The sequence below is a fragment of the Thermobia domestica genome, chromosome 8, assembly GCF_964235325.1.
Source record: "Thermobia domestica chromosome 8, izTheDome1.hap1.1, whole genome shotgun sequence".
Classification (NCBI taxonomy): Eukaryota; Metazoa; Arthropoda; class Insecta; order Zygentoma; family Lepismatidae; genus Thermobia; species Thermobia domestica.
The window spans coordinates 38,726,917-38,744,638 of record NC_137461.1 but is presented as its reverse complement, the minus strand read 5'-3'; the positions used below and the strand labels follow the sequence as shown (position 1 = coordinate 38,744,638).

Here is a 17,722-nt window from a genome sequence, read left to right as displayed (position 1 = left end):
CGCCAGCGGTCCACAGAAATCAAATCCTGGTTATCCCCTTGCTACCAAGTGATGTACTCTCCTATGTATGTGACCTGCAAATCAGTGTGGAATTCATTAGAGGATATGAAACTCGCTAACAATTTAGGCACTCTTTTTCTGGTAGGGAGGGGGAGAATGACAAATGTGGGAGAAATTTCGCCCAAACACTTGGCCCAGGAGGGAGCTGCAATTCTTAAGTTGCTAACACTGTTGCCACATTAGGTACAATTGTACCAAATTCAGCCCTTTTTGTCATTCATCGGCCCGTTGATACCTCGCTGGCATTTTCAGCCCCTTTTGTGAAAAAGTTGGTACAATTCTACCCAATTCAGCACCATTTAACAAATACTTGTCACATTTTCAAAAGTGTCAGTAAGACTTTTCCTACATCTCACGTTACTCATACTGTGTGATGTCATGAGGAGCGAAATCGGAGATGATTGATTTGTTTCTCGCTTTTTATATATATTTTTTCATATATGGCCATAATACCATTTTGATTTATCGTCACTTTGAAATAGAGGCACGTTTGGTTTCCTTGCAATACATAACTGATTTCTCTTTTAATTTGCGGTCTTTGTTATATTTCTTACATTCGAGAAAAGTTTCATCTACTTCCCTTTTGTTGGAATCCTCCCAGCGGCGTAGCAATAGGGTAGGCAGGGTAGGCATTGCCAACGGGCGCAGGACTTTTCGGTATATTAAGGGGAACCCCAGGTTTTTAATGAAAAAGAAAAAATGATATAAATTGAGGCCCAAGTTTTCGTTGTCTTCATTTTCAAACATGGCAAGAATAAAAAATCCTTCCTCCCTCTCTCACAGTTTATTACATTTGCGTATCAAATTATTGGTATTACTGTAAACTCGTCGAGGTTACAGTACTGTATGATCAAGAAATTAATCCTCCTGGTAATTAATTATTACGGTATTAATACGATACCAGTCCTATATTACATGTACTGGGCTTACTAACTATAAATAAAATTCCCCTGCGCAACAGACTTTCAACAATAACGACAAATTCTCCAAGCACCAAAAGTTGGGTAAACGGGGCAACTGTCCAGGACGCTAACGTAACGGGCGTGCAAACCAGCATCCCAAAATTAATTTTTCTAACATATTTTCTAACATCACTGTAATAAAATTTAAAATATAGGCTAGGACTAGGTGGGGGAGGGGGCAAAGACTGATTGGCAGGGTGAAAATTTTGCCCTCGTCCGCTCCTGATGTTGACTGAGATGTAGTGTTAAATGGATGAGGACGATACTGACCTATTTAGGCTCTAATCCCAACATTATTGAAGAATAATAATTAGCTGATCTTCTTAAATACCGATTGCAATATTACTTACAGTACTTTTGTAGACGTGATAACTTTTTTTTGTCAGTTAGCGAATTTTTAGCCCTGTTTTAGCGGAAAGAAAAATCTCATGTTGGCAACACTGCCCAAAGCTAGTCAAATGTGGGATGTGACGCATACGGGTAAGTTACAGATGGTCATACATTGGTCTATTAAATGGGTGAGGGGCGCCACTAGGTATTTTGCTTAGGGGCACCAAAGGCCATTGTTACCCCACTGGGTTGTCCTATTGGGATGTTTCTAAAAATATTTTTTTAAAAAGAGCCCTTTCTTGAATTGGACTCTTGGAACCAGGGGGGGAGTGTTCTAGAACTTTACCTCTTTTAGTTTCGTGCTATAGAGCCATGTATTACACTGGTATAAAATAATGAATTCAACCCTTTTTGTTTCAATTTGGTCCTATTTTTCAGCCCACTCCAGAGCGAGGATTGTGGCAACACTACTTGCTAAGATGTAAAGAAAACATTGGTTACTATTGTGTTAGTTAAGTTTTAATTGGAAAACTGCTTCAAAATGATCAGACACAAACCATAGCTAATATTCAAAAATGTCCGAAACATGTGATTTTTGTGAAACATAAGAGAGAAAGAGAGAGATTGAGAGAGAGAGAGAGAGAGAGAGAGAATTAGACCTGCACATAACAATGTCCCTCGGTCATAAATTTAAACAAAGAATGCTTTCAGTTAGTTTCCTTGGATGAGTGGTTAGCATACTGGACTTCTACTTGTGCACGCAAAGCACATTTTTCTTTTTTTAGCTACAATTATTTCGAGCATTTCACAAGTTCTGTTGAGACTTATGTGTGGTCTCAAACAGTTTGAACCGAATTTATTTTAAGATGAGACTTCTTATTACATGTTTTCTTTTACTTGCAATATTTCGAATTTGATATCAAGTCTTACAACATTAATTCCACTCATTATCCTACATTCGATTATGATGAAATTTTTCAGATACGACATTTGGGTGGTAATACAATATTCCATTCTTACTGTAGTATAAATATAGTGCGGAATGGTAATTAAGAAAAAAATGTCTGGTCGCTCGTACGTTTCATAACTGACCCCCGGAGGAATTTCGCACAAATTTAGCATTCGTATATATTACCAATGGAGATATTTACTGTAAGGGTAAGACACTAAACCATCTCTGGGAGCAGACGATAGCCAGGGGAAGGGTTCGGGGTTTGTGGTCCTCAAACTTTGTAAAAATGTTTATAAGAATTGAGGTAAGGTTTTGTTGGACTTTCTATCCTGGGAGTAGTTTCGAGTCTAATGGATTAAATATACACAAATTCCGAGGAGCACTTTTATAACAAATATCTCAAAGTGCAAAATTTGTAGTGAATTAGTATAATAATCAATAACAAGAATCTGGGAAGCAACAACACTTCAAGAGCTTGGGCCTGCCTACGGAATTAGCATAAATAAAGGGAAAGAAAGTTGGACCATGGCTTACCACAGCGGGGGCAAGAGGTTGAAGTTGGCTCCCACTCTGGATTTGCAAAACAATTTCGGTCTTCCAAATACGTGTCAAAACACATTAGATTTACTTACATAACTTACTGTAGTATTTAACGTATTTACTGTAGTTATACAATGTGCGTAAATAATAGCTGTTTTACATTAAATATTGCGGGGCCGCTGTGGCTCAATAATAGAGCGATCACCTCTTGTAAGTGGGCTCCCTTGTTGGATCCCATCTCTCGCCAAGTGGTCTTTGTAGTAGACGAACACCATTGTGTGGGTTTTCTTAGGGTTCTCCCGTTTCCCTCCACCCGTTTGATTCCAAGTTATCATTATTTTCATCATCACCGTCTCCCTTACCGTACTCGGCATAATCATTGGACGTAAACCTGCAAGATTTCATTTTACATTAAGTATTCTGTGATTCAAGGTGTGCTTATTCCCAATTTTGCTTACGTTACGTTTCTGAAAAAGCACTTCTGGATACATACTTCCTAATCCGTCTCCATTGAGTTTCATGAGACAGAAATGCGCATCACAGTAAAAACAAATGGAATTTCACCATCCAATTGCAGAAAGGGTATAAGAATAAAAAGAAGTTCGCTCTTGACGGGACGCGAACGCAGGACTGCTGCGTGGGAATCAAGTTTTCCAAAACGCCATTACCACACTTCGCTACACATTTAATATTGGTTATAAATTGTCAAAAATAGCGTACTACTTTCCCACAAACATAATCACACGACCTGTTACCTCACAATTGCAATTCACGTGGAAACGTGTAATATTTGCCTCGCTTACGAACATGACCAATGTCAGAAACGTCTGACGATTAGAAAAAAAGCAGATTGACCCAAGACCTGAATCAAACCAAGTATCTTAAGAATTTGAGGCAGCCGCTCTAACCACACGACTATGAAATAACTACTTCAGAGTGTCCTTGTTCAATTATTTCCACCAATTATTTCCAAGATTTGGTTAGACAACCGTGTTCACTATTTGCAAATTTATTGCTTTGTTTTGTGTGAAGATGCCCACAAAATTATATTACATATAACAAACAGCGAGGGATCACTTTATGTTTATTGGACTCTTATATTCATAACATGTAATACAATCACCTTGTTAGCAATTTTATGTTAGCTATTTTATCATACTACACACACGTTCTGATAGAGCACTGAATGATTCTGCGAGAAAAAGAAACCGCAACAGTAGTAAAGGAACAGAATTATCATCAATCACTATGTACAAATCACGATCATAAGTTCATAATATGGCACGAAGCTTGTCGCAACTCAACATAACATGAGTGTAGTGTAGTGGTTAAACCACGTGAATCCTGGTCGGCGTACTTGGGTTATAACTCAGAGTAGTATCGCTTGTTTTTTTTTCTCAAAAAAGACATCATTCTTGAACAGAGCTGCAACGTAATGCAGAAATCCGTCATTTCAGTGCAGAAAAATTACAATGCAGTATTCGGAAGTGTCCTATTCAACAACGACAGTATGCAAGCGTGTTCAATTACCACGCATTTTAGATATCTTACCAACATACCTGACTGAGATGTAATTGGCCTCGCGTCCAGTGGTCTCACCAATAAAGTAAAAATGACATAAAATGAGCACAGGCAAACAGTACATTCACGTCATTTGTTTGTTCGTTTTCTTTGTAAAAAAGTTATTGGACGGTTGGCTGTAAACAAAATTGCCAACATAATTTGAAATAATTTGATCAGTCCGCCATTGCAGTAAATTTGAGTTGCGAACGTATAAGGGTTGGGGTGCATTTTGTATTAACAAGTTGGTTTCAAACATTCGTCAATTGTTGCATTATGCATGTAGGTCAGTACTATATGTCAAACAATCCACGGGATGGTATCTGGCCTCTTGCTGCTTTGCAAATAAAATACTACACATTACCCCATATCATTTCGCCAGTAGCTTCCTATTTGCTGATCAGTTAAAACAGTATTCTGGGCATCGTAGCGAAAAATGTATTTGCTTTTTCGTGCATTGTACGAAAAACACAACAGCGAATGCAATAAAAGCGAAACAAGGAAAAAAATACAATGCTACGTAAAGTGCTTGGACTCTTTAGACAAATCATTGAATGTAGGTTTGTCATTCAATTATTTGTCTAATTTCAATGTCGCTGTCATTGCAAGCCGGTCTTGATGGTGTAATCAATAACACCGTGAGCTCAAGTTCTTGGGATCCTCAGATCTATCCGAAAGACATACGTTTTATTTTCTTTTCAACAATAGAAGTTTCATTTTAATTATCCCGTCATCCGAGAAAAGGAAATTGTGTAGAATCACAAAGCTTTACTTTTGTATTCACATTATCGCCAAGAAATATTATTATTTCTTGGAGTTCAAACAATGGACAATAAGTTAGTGAATAATCTTTTTTGGTCTTTTTTAAAACAATGTCCAGTGTGTTGTCGTTGGCAGAGCTCTACATTGTAGACCTTAAAGTCGCAAGTTTCTGACGGAAACAATCTATCAAAAAAACAGTCGTCTTTTTGGACGTGCCACACCTTACCTACCAGCATTGTGGCCACTCCGACACACTACAACATCGCTACACGTCATGTTCTGATGCCGATATTATTTGGAATCTCCTCCTTCGTATATTGAGTTTGATCTGTCCTACTCCTGTTCCTTTATTTTACGTAGATCTCCTATTCTTTCCTGCATTTCAGTATTACCCTAGAGCCAAATACAATACGGTCCTTTGGTTAGTTGGTACCACATTGTTATATGTTCATCGTTTCATGCCGTGAAATGATAAATGCTTATATTTTCACTTTTTAGAAAGGGAACGCCGCACATATTTTCCAGCCGAGCTAGAAAGAACATCTTTAAGTTCCTTTTTGCAAGCAGCTCTGTCCTACCTGTCGGGAAGGCCAAGGAGGTAATGAGTTGTGATTGATAATTTTTCCTTGTGATGCATTACCATCATCATCGTTCATACGAGTCGGTTCACTCAGAACCACACCCAGACATTTCTTACCAGTTGTCGCTTCTAGATTACTCCTATTTCGTATCTTTGCAATTTTCCCATGTAATAATAGTGACAGTATAATAAATACTAAAGTGAGTAAAGACGTTACTTGGTAATCGTGAAGTTCATGGATCGAATCTTGTCCAGGTTGTTAAAAACTTTTCATTCTTCGTTTCCCATATCTTAAGATTTTTCTCTCCCATCGTTATCATCTGATGCTCTCAACTGAGTTCTCGACTTCAACTCAAGAATTGGTAGTGAAATGTTCTAGGGTCCGGGTGAGATTTACATGTCTACTTACAAAATTAAAATTTGCGACAGAATATGGATGCTATCCAATCATTTTGTCTCCAATTCTTAATGTCCACATGTGACTGTATCTCTTCTTCATTATATTTGCATCTCTCGTTCTCCAGTACCGTCAGCTATGATATAAGATGGCTTGGGAGCAAAACTTCAAATCATAAAAGCGCTATAACAATGGGTTCACTCTCACTAAGTATTTGATTAAATGTGTGTTTCGCTCTCACTACCCTCCTGAAGTGACAATATTTATTTATCTCTCCAAAGTCATTTCAGATCAAAAACGAATGAAAGAATGTTCATTCCAACAGCAACAATATTGGAATTTCTTTTTTTGTTGCACTTTGTCTTCACGAATAGGACCAATATATAGTAAGATGGTTGCCATAAGACCTATACTTCTGAGTTGATCTCATTTTGGAGAAGTGATACTGTAGACGGTAGTGGAAATTTCGCCCAAGTGTACGGGAATTTTCAGTGCCTGGCGATGGTGCACCCACCTTCCTAAAGCTAATTCGGTTGCAATACATTCCCGAATATGCTTCAGAATTGATTGGTAAAGCACATTTGCCGTTAATCGCCATTTGAGTGTACCATTCAGAACTGTCCTTACCACTTCTCTTTCAACATATACGCAACAATCTGAATGAAAGTGTCATAGCTCACAATCAGAGGATAGCAAACTACCCATCCGTTCTAAAACCGTCTTCGATTTCACTGAAATTCAATATAGTGGGAGAAGAACTAATGGATATGGAGTGGACAGTATAGTTTTCATGAGACAAGATTCTCCTTAAACGTTGATCTTTCCAAGATGGTCTACTTCAATGGAGTATTTAGACCTTAACCAGCATCTTCAGGAATACAAGCAACAGGTCTCTGATCTCTCACATATTCTGCTTGCAGAAAACTAATTTTCAACCGACTCTCCATTGTTTTCTCTTAGTTCTTACACTCTGTACACTAATGATAAGTACACTGATGGTGGAGTTAGTGCCGACGAGTGTCCATCGGTGTATCAGACGCTTCCATCCTATAAATATGAACTTGATTTCTCGGTTGTATGGAGTTGCCTTGCGAAATTTCCTCCCTCACTCGATTGCAATTAATTTCTTTTATATTCCTCGATCTAAAGACTTTATAGTTCTCGCTATACGCTAGCGTTGGTTATTGGAGATTAGAGTGTGTACCATCTACTATGAGTCACTATCCAGAAGAGCATGTCCGTTTGGATGACCGGCTTCCTTCAAGAGAATGGGGCTCGTACTAAACGTCAGTATTATTTACATCTCTTAGGAACCTGGTTCGAAATGTTTTTTTTATTCTCGGTGGCTTATTAATATTCTATAGAATGTACATAGACATCTCTGTGAATGTACATCTCACTTCGTGATACAAATTGAAGATGTGCCTGTTGCGAATTTCATTCATAACTCTTAACGTAAATATTAACTGTTGAAGCGATTGATATTATTTCTTACGTCTATTTTTCTCAATTAAGAGACCCAAAGGACAGTAACGTGTCGAATTTGTTAGAAGATATACGAAATAGTTTAAAAGGTTGTTTGGGTCATCTTTCCATTATTTCATAATCAATTTTTCCATTAAGAGATTTCTGCAATCACAGTTTTCTGGTCGAAACTGAAAAAAAAAATGAGTTAAATTCCCCACTGTTTGCAAAAGTTCTTCCGACGACGGTGTTTTGAAATATATTTCAGCAAAAAAGAATATACTTCCTTCAAAAATATTCATGTATTCAGTGAGCGACATGGAAGTTATTTCCGTATGCATTCGGATCAGCCAATTTGCAATGAAAGCGAGAAAATAAAAAAGTAGAAACTTTGAAGACGACACGTGCGTTGCATTCGTTCCAGAAGACGTCCTTGAGAACGAGGCTTTACTCGTGGCAAAGGGATGTAGACACTTGTGTAAAAAAAATATTTCTAGTGAGGAAGCAAACTGTTGATAGCAATGACGATTGCAAATGTGTACTCTTGAAATAGGATTGACCTTTTACACTCTTTAAACAGACATATAAATGATGGTGATTTTGTTTGAAATTTGACTACTTACATAATAATATATTGATATCAATTTATCAATATTTGAATAGGAATAAAACAGTATTTTTTAAAAATGCATTTATTTTATTGAATAAAGCAAATACATACTTAGTTCTATTTACAGGAAACGAAACTACAAAACTGCTACTATATATTTTAAACGAAAAGATTTAGTGTTCTCTGTCCTCCGGAAGAACTGCTCTAATCACGTTATCCTTATCGGGTGCTGCTTCCTGATATTTAGCCCCAGAACCAAGGAAATCCTAGAAAAAGAATAAATTAGACTTTTAATTCCGAATCTAAATTTTAATATAGACCTAATAATATTCTTCGCACGATATAGTTTTCATTAATTCTAATTTAAACCAACCTATATTTAATTGAAATTTTCTATATTCGTTTGTGGTAGAAGTTACTTTATATTCAACATTAGGCCTATGTTTCTATTAAACAAAAGCAATATTTAGAGATTCCTTTAAATCTTACAACATAACTTTTTCTGATAAGTTTCCGAGAAGTACAGAACTCATTAATCTTCGAAATTCGATTTTAATGTACTTTGAAGCTACTTTTACAAATGTACAACTTTCTTCGCTAATCCAGCGGCTAGCACCAGCGAGCGCCTTAGATTCGGTTCCCAGTAGGAAAGAACTGAATGCAGTATGGTGGGTTCTGAATTGATCTTAAAATGTAGGTTTACATACACTAAAAATTAATTCCCATACTTGAACAAAGAAACTAATACCACATCATGGGACAACAGCTTAAGTGGAATGTTTTTTACTATTTGAGTAGGAAGTTTTATGTTTGATTGTGCTCATTCATAGTCAAGTAATTTACTCCCATACTGTGCGTTAGAGTGGTCCTGTTTCAATTCCTTTGTTCAATTCTAACCATAACATTCACTCGAATCACACATTAAGCTGCAAGTTACGTGTGCAGATATATTTTATTTTTATTTCTCTTTCTCATTACGATCAAATTGAATGTCCAATTATATCACTTAAGTGTTCTTTTTGATAAGGAATTCTATTTTATTGAATCTAACATACCCCAATAGGAATATCCAAATCCGAACGTGTTATCTCCTTTGAGATCATCTCCACTCTTTGACAGCTGAGGGTTTCCTTGTGGGGCAGCTATTTCTTGTGGTGGTGCAGGAAAAGCTACGGCAATGCAAACAAACATTGCCACAAACACTAAAAGAGACTGAAAAAGAACAAATAAATTAATAAATAGTAAAATACTATAAATGCTTTATATTCTAAATATGTTTTTAGAAATGTGCTTAATATCAGGAAATGCTGAAAGAATATTATTTTTTTTTAAAAAAATCAGTAAATATATGTATAAGAATGTTATTCAATAATCTCTTAATCCAAAAATTGTTTTGCTTACGTTTAGGATTGTGTTAACCTTTTTTGCACTTTGTACAATATTCGAAGTCTTGGGTATTTCATAAATTAGTATTGCAGCAAGTTTATGCTGGGTGAGCCAAAAGAAACTCTCTGATTTCTTTTCAATATTCAATGTGAAATAGAATAACTTACATCTTTTAAGCTTGCGGTGGACAGTCGTGTGACCGTGGGTTTTCTAGAATGATTGCCAAGCAGACGAAATGAGATATAATTTTAGTGACGGTTTAAGAGACGCAACAGAACTCTTTCAATATAGAGACACTTTTCGAGACGAGAAGCCTCAACCATTGTTTCGTAGGAAATCCTAGTTTTCTCGAGATCTTCCCATTTTCTTCCTCATTCTCATTTCACCAATTGTTTCATACCCATTCACTCTACACAGTAAAAGTTGGTTGTGTTAACTCAACTCAATTTTAGACGGGGCCGCGGTGGCTCAGTGGTAGAGCGTTCACCTCTGGTGCTTGGGGTCCCGGGTTCAAACGCTGCTCCCGCCAAGTGAACTTTGTGGTGGACAAACATCGTGTGCGTAGGTTTTCTAGGGTTCTCCCGTTTCCTCCCACTTTCTTCATTCACCATTTCATTTATCTCTCATTATCACCGTCTCCTTTAGCCTAACCGGCATAAACGTGGGACGTAAAACTCACAAATTTCATTTCAACTCAATTTTAACACAGGGCAGTGTTTCCAGCGTGACTACCGCTATGTGGTGTTAGTTCAACACATGCCCCGCGGTGTTGGCGTTTAACACAGAGGGTGTGTTACATCATTAACACACAACCGGTATTGAGCCGTGCCGTAAGCGTTAATGAACCACAAAATATGTTAAATCGCCCATATGTGTAATGTGTTTACATTATGGTGAATCTTAAAAAAAAAAACACTTTAAACAAGTAAAAAAAAGGTGTACTCCAGAGGCGCGGGGGGAGGGCACGAACCACCAATCTTTCAATTACTAGCCGCGTGCTCTTCCGATTTCGCCACGGACGCGATGAAGAAAACGTCGCTTGTAGAGGAAAAAATTGTTGAAGTCTTTTGAGTTTTGCTAATCAGAATGTTCCTTTAAGCCGCGTATATTCGACGACAACCGTTCGGGATAAGATAAAATCTGCTCGCCATGTAGACCTAATTTTATAACAAAATAACGACTGTCTATTTACTTTATTTTATAGTTCTTCCATATACACTTTCAAATGATCGGCGCCAGTTGCCATCTAATAAAGTTGATGCGTTTGTTGCTTCTAGTACACAATCGCTTAGAAAAAGAAGCAATAAATGCATCAAATGTTGGAGATGAATTTAGAACACCTAAATGGCACATGCCTAGCACATGTGGTGCTGTTAAGGTTTCTACAGAAACATTATGTAAAACAATTGAAAACACATCGCGCGGTTATCATTTTGAAATTTTGCGTATACCTGGATTTGTTTAAGTATTTCTTTCTAATGTGTTTGTCTGTAGCTTCAATTCATAAGCCTTTATAATTAGATGCCCAACAAATTTTGGCAATCATGCAGAAATCAACACCGAAGATTCTACGCTTGTGATAATTGAACACACAGGCTGTGTGACATTTCAAGTACCGACATTTGACACACAACTCCAAATGGAGAGTGAATTGTTCTAACCACTTGTTTGTGTTATATTAAAAAAAATCGTTTTAACACATAGGCATGTCGTTGAAATAACACAACGATTTTTTACAGTGTGATGAATCATTTGTCTTTTATCCTACTTGATTATAGTAATGGAATGTTAAACTATAGATTACAAGCCATTTTGAACCGCTTTAAATTTTGCTAATGATTGATAAGATTTTTTTTCCGTTTCTCCAATCGCACTCCTAAAGTTTGTTGAGGCAGAGAGAGTAAAGATGTCACCCGTGCAATCCAAGCTTGAAATAGTTATTTTGTTCTATTGTTTCGTTAAAAGCTTTCTCCCATTGCAACATTTATGCATTAAGAAAGTTTCATTTCCATGTGTTAGATTTTACAATAATATTTTGCCTTGACAGTTCTAACATTTCAGTTATATATTAGTTTTTCGTAAATCATTGAAGAGATTGTAACATTAATAAACAATCCGAAACAGGTTTCCACAAGAAAGATTTTCATCAATTCTTGTACATGTTCATATCTCAAGCAGTGACGACGTGAGAGTAGTGCGCATGCTTCCTGAAGACATGTAATGTAAATCAAAGAACCAAAAGTATCGTTTTCGGTATACAAACCATTACAAGCCATTGATGCTTTCAAATTTCGTTACTCCTGCTCCTCCTCAAGAAATTATAGCTGGAATCGTGACTGTACTCGTAAGTTTCATCTAACATTACTTAATTTAAAACTCAGGATTAAGTCATATTATCTTTATTGCCTAAGCTCCAAGAATCCTTCTGGTTGTTACGCTGCTGATTGTAGATATGTGCTCACTTTTGGAAAATATAAGTTCTGACGACATGTCTGGGATTCCCTAAGGTCGGCCGCACATTTACCAAAGGTAGGGCAGCCAAACCGAGGCATTAGGAAGCAGGAGGGGCTGCGGGGAGAGAGAAAGGCCTAAATGCATTGATCGTGTCTCTCAGTTAACTTTTTTGAAGGCCTTGTTTCAGTGTCTATCACTTGCTCCAGTACTTATGCGGTACGAGACTTTGTTGCAGTGCTCACATGACCTAATAGACGGTACTGCTATTTTCTGACTGTGTGTGAACTTTCTTGCTTCATATTAGTGTAAGACAAAGATTTGTGAAAGCATAGAAGCAGTGTTTTCGTTTCGAAATGGTTTCATACAACTAAAACTTAAAAACACTTTAATTTCAATTGATATTATTGGCGCAAATATTTCTTGTTTAAATCACATGGAAATATTAAAAGTGTTACTTTTACATAGATAAAACGGTAGATTGTTCTTATAAAAATTTTCTACTTACTTTGGCGATCATTTTAAGGGAGAGTTGTATACTTATTTTCTCCAGGTACAAATGTTAATTGTTTTCGAATTCATCTTCAATTTATATATATTGTTCAAACTGTCCTTGCTATCTACAGTATATTAACAAAGAAATTTAAAAGATATTTATGTTTTATAAATGCGTTAATTGATATGAGTATGGGCAGTGATGCGTAACTTTCCAAAGGAAGTAACCTACTTCAAGTATACTCATTGCAGTTTTTTCATCTAAGTAATTATTATGGTTTCTTTGTGATTAAACTATATGGATACTAATAACTGAAATCCTTCACACACTTAACGTACGGAAATCGTCCTTGTAAATTATGTGATGGGTAATGCATTAAATAATGTACTCTTTATATACGAATGGTTAGGAATAAACATACCGTGAAACACATACCATTAAATTGAATTATAATATAAATGTCTAGACGTTTCTACGAGTAGGGGAAAGCATTGTACCTGTGACCACTTTTAGAGTCTTTGAAATTTTGGTGCTAATATTCAGCACCTTTCCCCCAATTTTTGTCGTACATTTTGAAGTGTCATCTCTTTGCTATCAGATAGGATGATTTTTAAACGTGTTACATAATTACAATAGCTTTTATAAGATAAAATAAGAACAAATCCGTTTTGTTCACTGATACATTAAGGTCGTGTACCTTTGAACAGACCCTCTTGTACCTTTGATCGTTGATAATTACAATGTTTCTGCGGCAATAATATAAAAAGAAACCAGAAATATTAAGTTATAAATTGCAATAAAAGGTTTAGCTATAAAAAGCTCCCCAGAATTAAAATTGTATTAATTAAATTAAAAATTAAAGAGAAGTTCTAACAAAAACTTGTGAACAATAAAGTTGAGCATATACAACTCTTAACATTATGTTATACAATAAGCGAATATATACAAACTACTTAAAATTATAATTAATAATTTTATATCCTAACCTAACCTATATAAAATATATCAATTGTTTTAACTACTTACATTGTGTATCTTTAAACTGTATTATTTATCGTTCAAAGGTACACGATGCATTATATGTTCATAGGTACAAGAGGGTCACCATTACGAAAAAAAAGTTCACCACTAGCTTAAACATTGAACAGAAGTTAAAACTAAAAATTTACTGTATTCACCAATGATTCAAGTTTGAACAAATAAATATCACAAGTTGCGGAAACCGAAGAGTACAAAAGTCAAAAGGTAAATACAAAAAAATCTTCGTTTTGGGGGTGAAAAAATTGAAAGGAACATTACTCGACACAACACTCAGTAAACAACAGCCAAACGCGTTTGTAGTGCTTTTTTTCATTTAATCTTTCAAATGAATTTTAATCACTGCACCTAGATAGTTCTGAATTCGAGAAAAGCACAGGTGTTCAAAGGTACATTGTTTCAAAGGTACAACGCCTTCTCCTAAGTGACATCTGATAGAACTTCTGCGTCTGTTGAAATGCATCAGAGCAAAAAGGTTAATTAAAAGCGGCTTTTTTGCCTTTAAGAAATTAGATGTAACAAACAAAAACCTTTATTTATTGTGTGTCCGCTTGGAAGACACAAATTCTCAAGAATTACTCCAAAGATTTCTATCAGTTTTGGCTAGGATTTAGAGAATGAAAAGTTACCAATTGAGTTTGTTAATAGAAGATCAAAGGTGGAGGGAAGAACGCATTGAAGTTTTTGAAACATTTTTGAAATGGAGAATCGTTAGATTTTCACTTGATGATACTTTTTAGGACAATATTTATTACCAATAAATTGTACGGCTAAACAACGATGTCGGAATAAGTGGAGTGTATTTTTATGATCGGAAAATATTCGTCACTTTTAATAAATTGAAATTTTAAATAATGCAATGGCATATTTGTACTCTACGAACTCGATGTATGATCTGTGCACTTTGCATATATGAACACACACACACACACAGATAGAGAGAGAGGAGTTGAATTGAGTAGATTTTGAGTTTAACGTTCCTTTCGGCTGCGAGATTATATAAGACGGAACCAATTGATTAACGTGGAATCCGAACTACATGAGCTCCCGCTGGGAATCGAAGCCAGGTTTTCCATGGCAAATGAGCGTATGTTAACTGCTTAGTAACGAAGGAGCTCGCAGATGAAAAGAGAGAGAGAGAGAGAGAGAGAGAGAGAGAGAAACACTGTGTAAAATTTCACTTCCCAACTTGAAATATTAGAAAATTTTCCGGTTCCCGAAAGCTAATTCGAAAATTATAATTTGTAGCTGACTAACTTTGCTCTACAGAAATTCAATTTTGTAGCTTTATGTGACCGTGTAACGTAGGTTCCTGTCACCACGGCATGGCGCGTCCTCAGGTTGCGGATCGAGGAGAAGGCCTCTAGATATAGAGGTTAGCTGCGAATATACTGAATAAGCAGTCGCGGACAGACGACTAGGAGTGGTCCTCCAGCTTGGGGGTTTGGGTAAGGCTAACACCCTCATCCTGTAAAAAAAAGGTACTTGTTCAGAAACATTCACAAAAGCCTCGGACAAGGACTGATAACTTGGCACGACATCAGCAAAAGAAAATGGACATGAGATTTGGAACATGGAATATTAGAAGTCTTTATAGGGCAGGCGCGTTAAAATCTGTAACGAGTGAGTTAGAGAAATACAGGATGGACTTAGTAGGAGTTCAGGAAGTTAGGTGGGAAGGAAATGGATCTGAGAATTCCGGAAATTTTACGTTCTTTTACGGGGAAGGAAATAAAAATCACAAGTTAGGAACAGGGTTTTTCGTTCACAAATGAATATTACCAGCAATTAAACGGGTTGAATTTATTACTGACATACTTTCTTTTATTACTCTTAAGAGACGGTGGTGTGATATTATTGTTTTAAATGTACATGCTCCAACTGAAGATAAGGCTGACGATATAAAAGATAGTTTTTACGAAGAAGTGGAACGGATATTTGACCAACTCCCGCGATACCATATGAAGATTCTATTAGGGGATTTCAATGCGAAGGTAGGGCGAGAGGATATTTTCAAACCGATTATAGGGAACGAAAGTTTGCATAAGGAAAGTAATGACAACGGTGTTAGACTCGTGAATTTTGCAACATCCAAAAACCTAATCGTGAAGAGTACAAAATTCCCACATCGCGACGTTCATAAATACACTTGGACATCACCAGACGGAAAAACACATAATCAAATTGATCACGTTTTAGTAGATAGAAGAAGACAATCTAGCATAATTGACGTCCGGTCGTTTAGAGGGACTGATTGTGACACTGATCACTACCTGGTAGTAGCGATAATACGGGAGAGATTATCGTTGAATAAAGGTAATATTCAATGTCCGAAAACGGAGAGATTTAATTTAAAGAAATTAGAAGAGAGCCAGGTAAGAGAGGAATACCAGATTGAAGTTTCGAATAGATTCGCGGTTTTAGAAGACTCGGAGTGCACTAGTGTTGAGGATACTTGGATTGAAATTAGAGATAGTATTAAAAGTTCAGCAATAGAAAAATTGGGACACGCGGAAATACGTAGGAACAAACCATGGTTCGACCAAGAATGCATTAAACTAGCAGAGAAGAGAAAACAGGCAAAATTACGGTGGCTACAAAATCCGAATGAAACAACTACACAAAATTTCGCAGATATCAGGCGGGAAACTCCCAAAGAAACTGGATTTTTTGAAAGCTAAATTTAAGGAACTTGAAGATAATAGTAAAAATAAAAATATTCGGGACATGTATAAGGGGATCAGCGAATTTAAGAAAGGCTATCAACCTCGTGCTTATATATTAAAGAAATCTGACGGAACAGTACTCACCGATACGGATAGTCTCTCAAATAGATGGAAAGATTTCTTTGACGATTTGCTGAACACGAAGCCAAAAACTAATGTGCGGGGACAAAAGGAGATACACACCGCAGAACCGTATATTCCAGAACCCAATCGAATAGAAGTGGAAGCCGCTATAAAGAAATTGAAGAAACACAAATCTCCGGGTGTAGATGAAATTCCGCCTGAATTAATTTTAGCTGGAGGCGAAAAATTGTGGAACAAGATACACAAACTCATTCTCCTTATCTGGAACAAGGAAGAATTGCCACAAGAGTGGAAAGAATCAATCATGGTTCAAATTCACAAGAAAGGCGACAAAACTGACTGTAATAATTATCGAGGCATTTTTCTTCTGTCAACATCCTATAAAATCCTTTCAAATATTCTGTTAGCAAGATTGACCCCATACGCAGATGAAATTATTGGAGATTATCAGTGCGGATTTAGACGAAATCGATCAACTATCGACCAAATATTTACCATTCGCCAAATACTCGAAAAGAAGTGGGAATACAATACCCCGGTACATCAACTATTTATTGATTTTAGAAAGGCTTACGACTCGGTTTGGAGAGAAACATTATACAACGTTCTTTCAGAACTTGGAATACCGAGAAAGCTAATTAAATTAATTAAGATATGTTTAAGTGAATCCCAAAATAAAGTCCGGGTAGGAAAATTTTTATCCACGAGCTTCCACGTCGAAAATGGCCTGAAACAAGGAGATGCATTGTCGCCATTATTATTTAACTTTGTGCTGGAATACGCCATAAGGAAAATCAAAGATAGCAACCAGGGCCTAGAGTTGAACGGCATTCACCAGGTTATGGCATATGCTGATGATGTAAATTTAATAGGGAATGATAGGAGAACAGTAGAAATAAATGCAGAGATCTTATTAAACGCTTTCAGGGACATGGGTTTAGAAGTAAATGCAGAGAAAACTAAATACATGGAAGTGCGTCGGGACCGTAATACGGCAAGTTGTGGAGGCGTTAAAATATTAAATAATACTTTTGATAAAGTGGATACTTTCAAATATTTAGGATCAATATTAACAGACGAAAATCATATTCACGAAGAAATTAAATGTCGACTAAAAGCAGGGAATTCGTGTTACTATTCGGTTCAAAATCTCTTGTCGTCGCGAATTCTGTCGAGGAATTTGAAGCTTAAAATATATAAAACGATAATCTTGCCTGTTGTTCTGTATGGTTGTGAAACATGGTCGCTTACTCTGAGCGAAGAACATAGACTGAAAGTAATTGAGAACAGGATCTTGAGAAGAATATTCGGACCCAAGAGGAAC

At 36.5% G+C, this 17,722-nt stretch overlaps 1 long non-coding RNA gene across 1 annotated transcript; it reads right to left on the bottom strand.

Annotated features, from left to right (window-relative positions):
* Positions 1 to 8,362: 8,362 nt before the first annotated feature.
* On the bottom strand, positions 8,363 to 12,594 carry LOC145691672 (uncharacterized). The gene is made up of 3 exons (XR_014132485.1): positions 12,563 to 12,594; positions 9,273 to 9,429; positions 8,363 to 8,483 (listed from the first exon to the last, which is right to left on the bottom strand). It is a non-coding gene; the product is annotated as an uncharacterized LOC145691672 (long non-coding RNA).
* Positions 12,595 to 17,722: the final 5,128 nt, after the last annotated feature.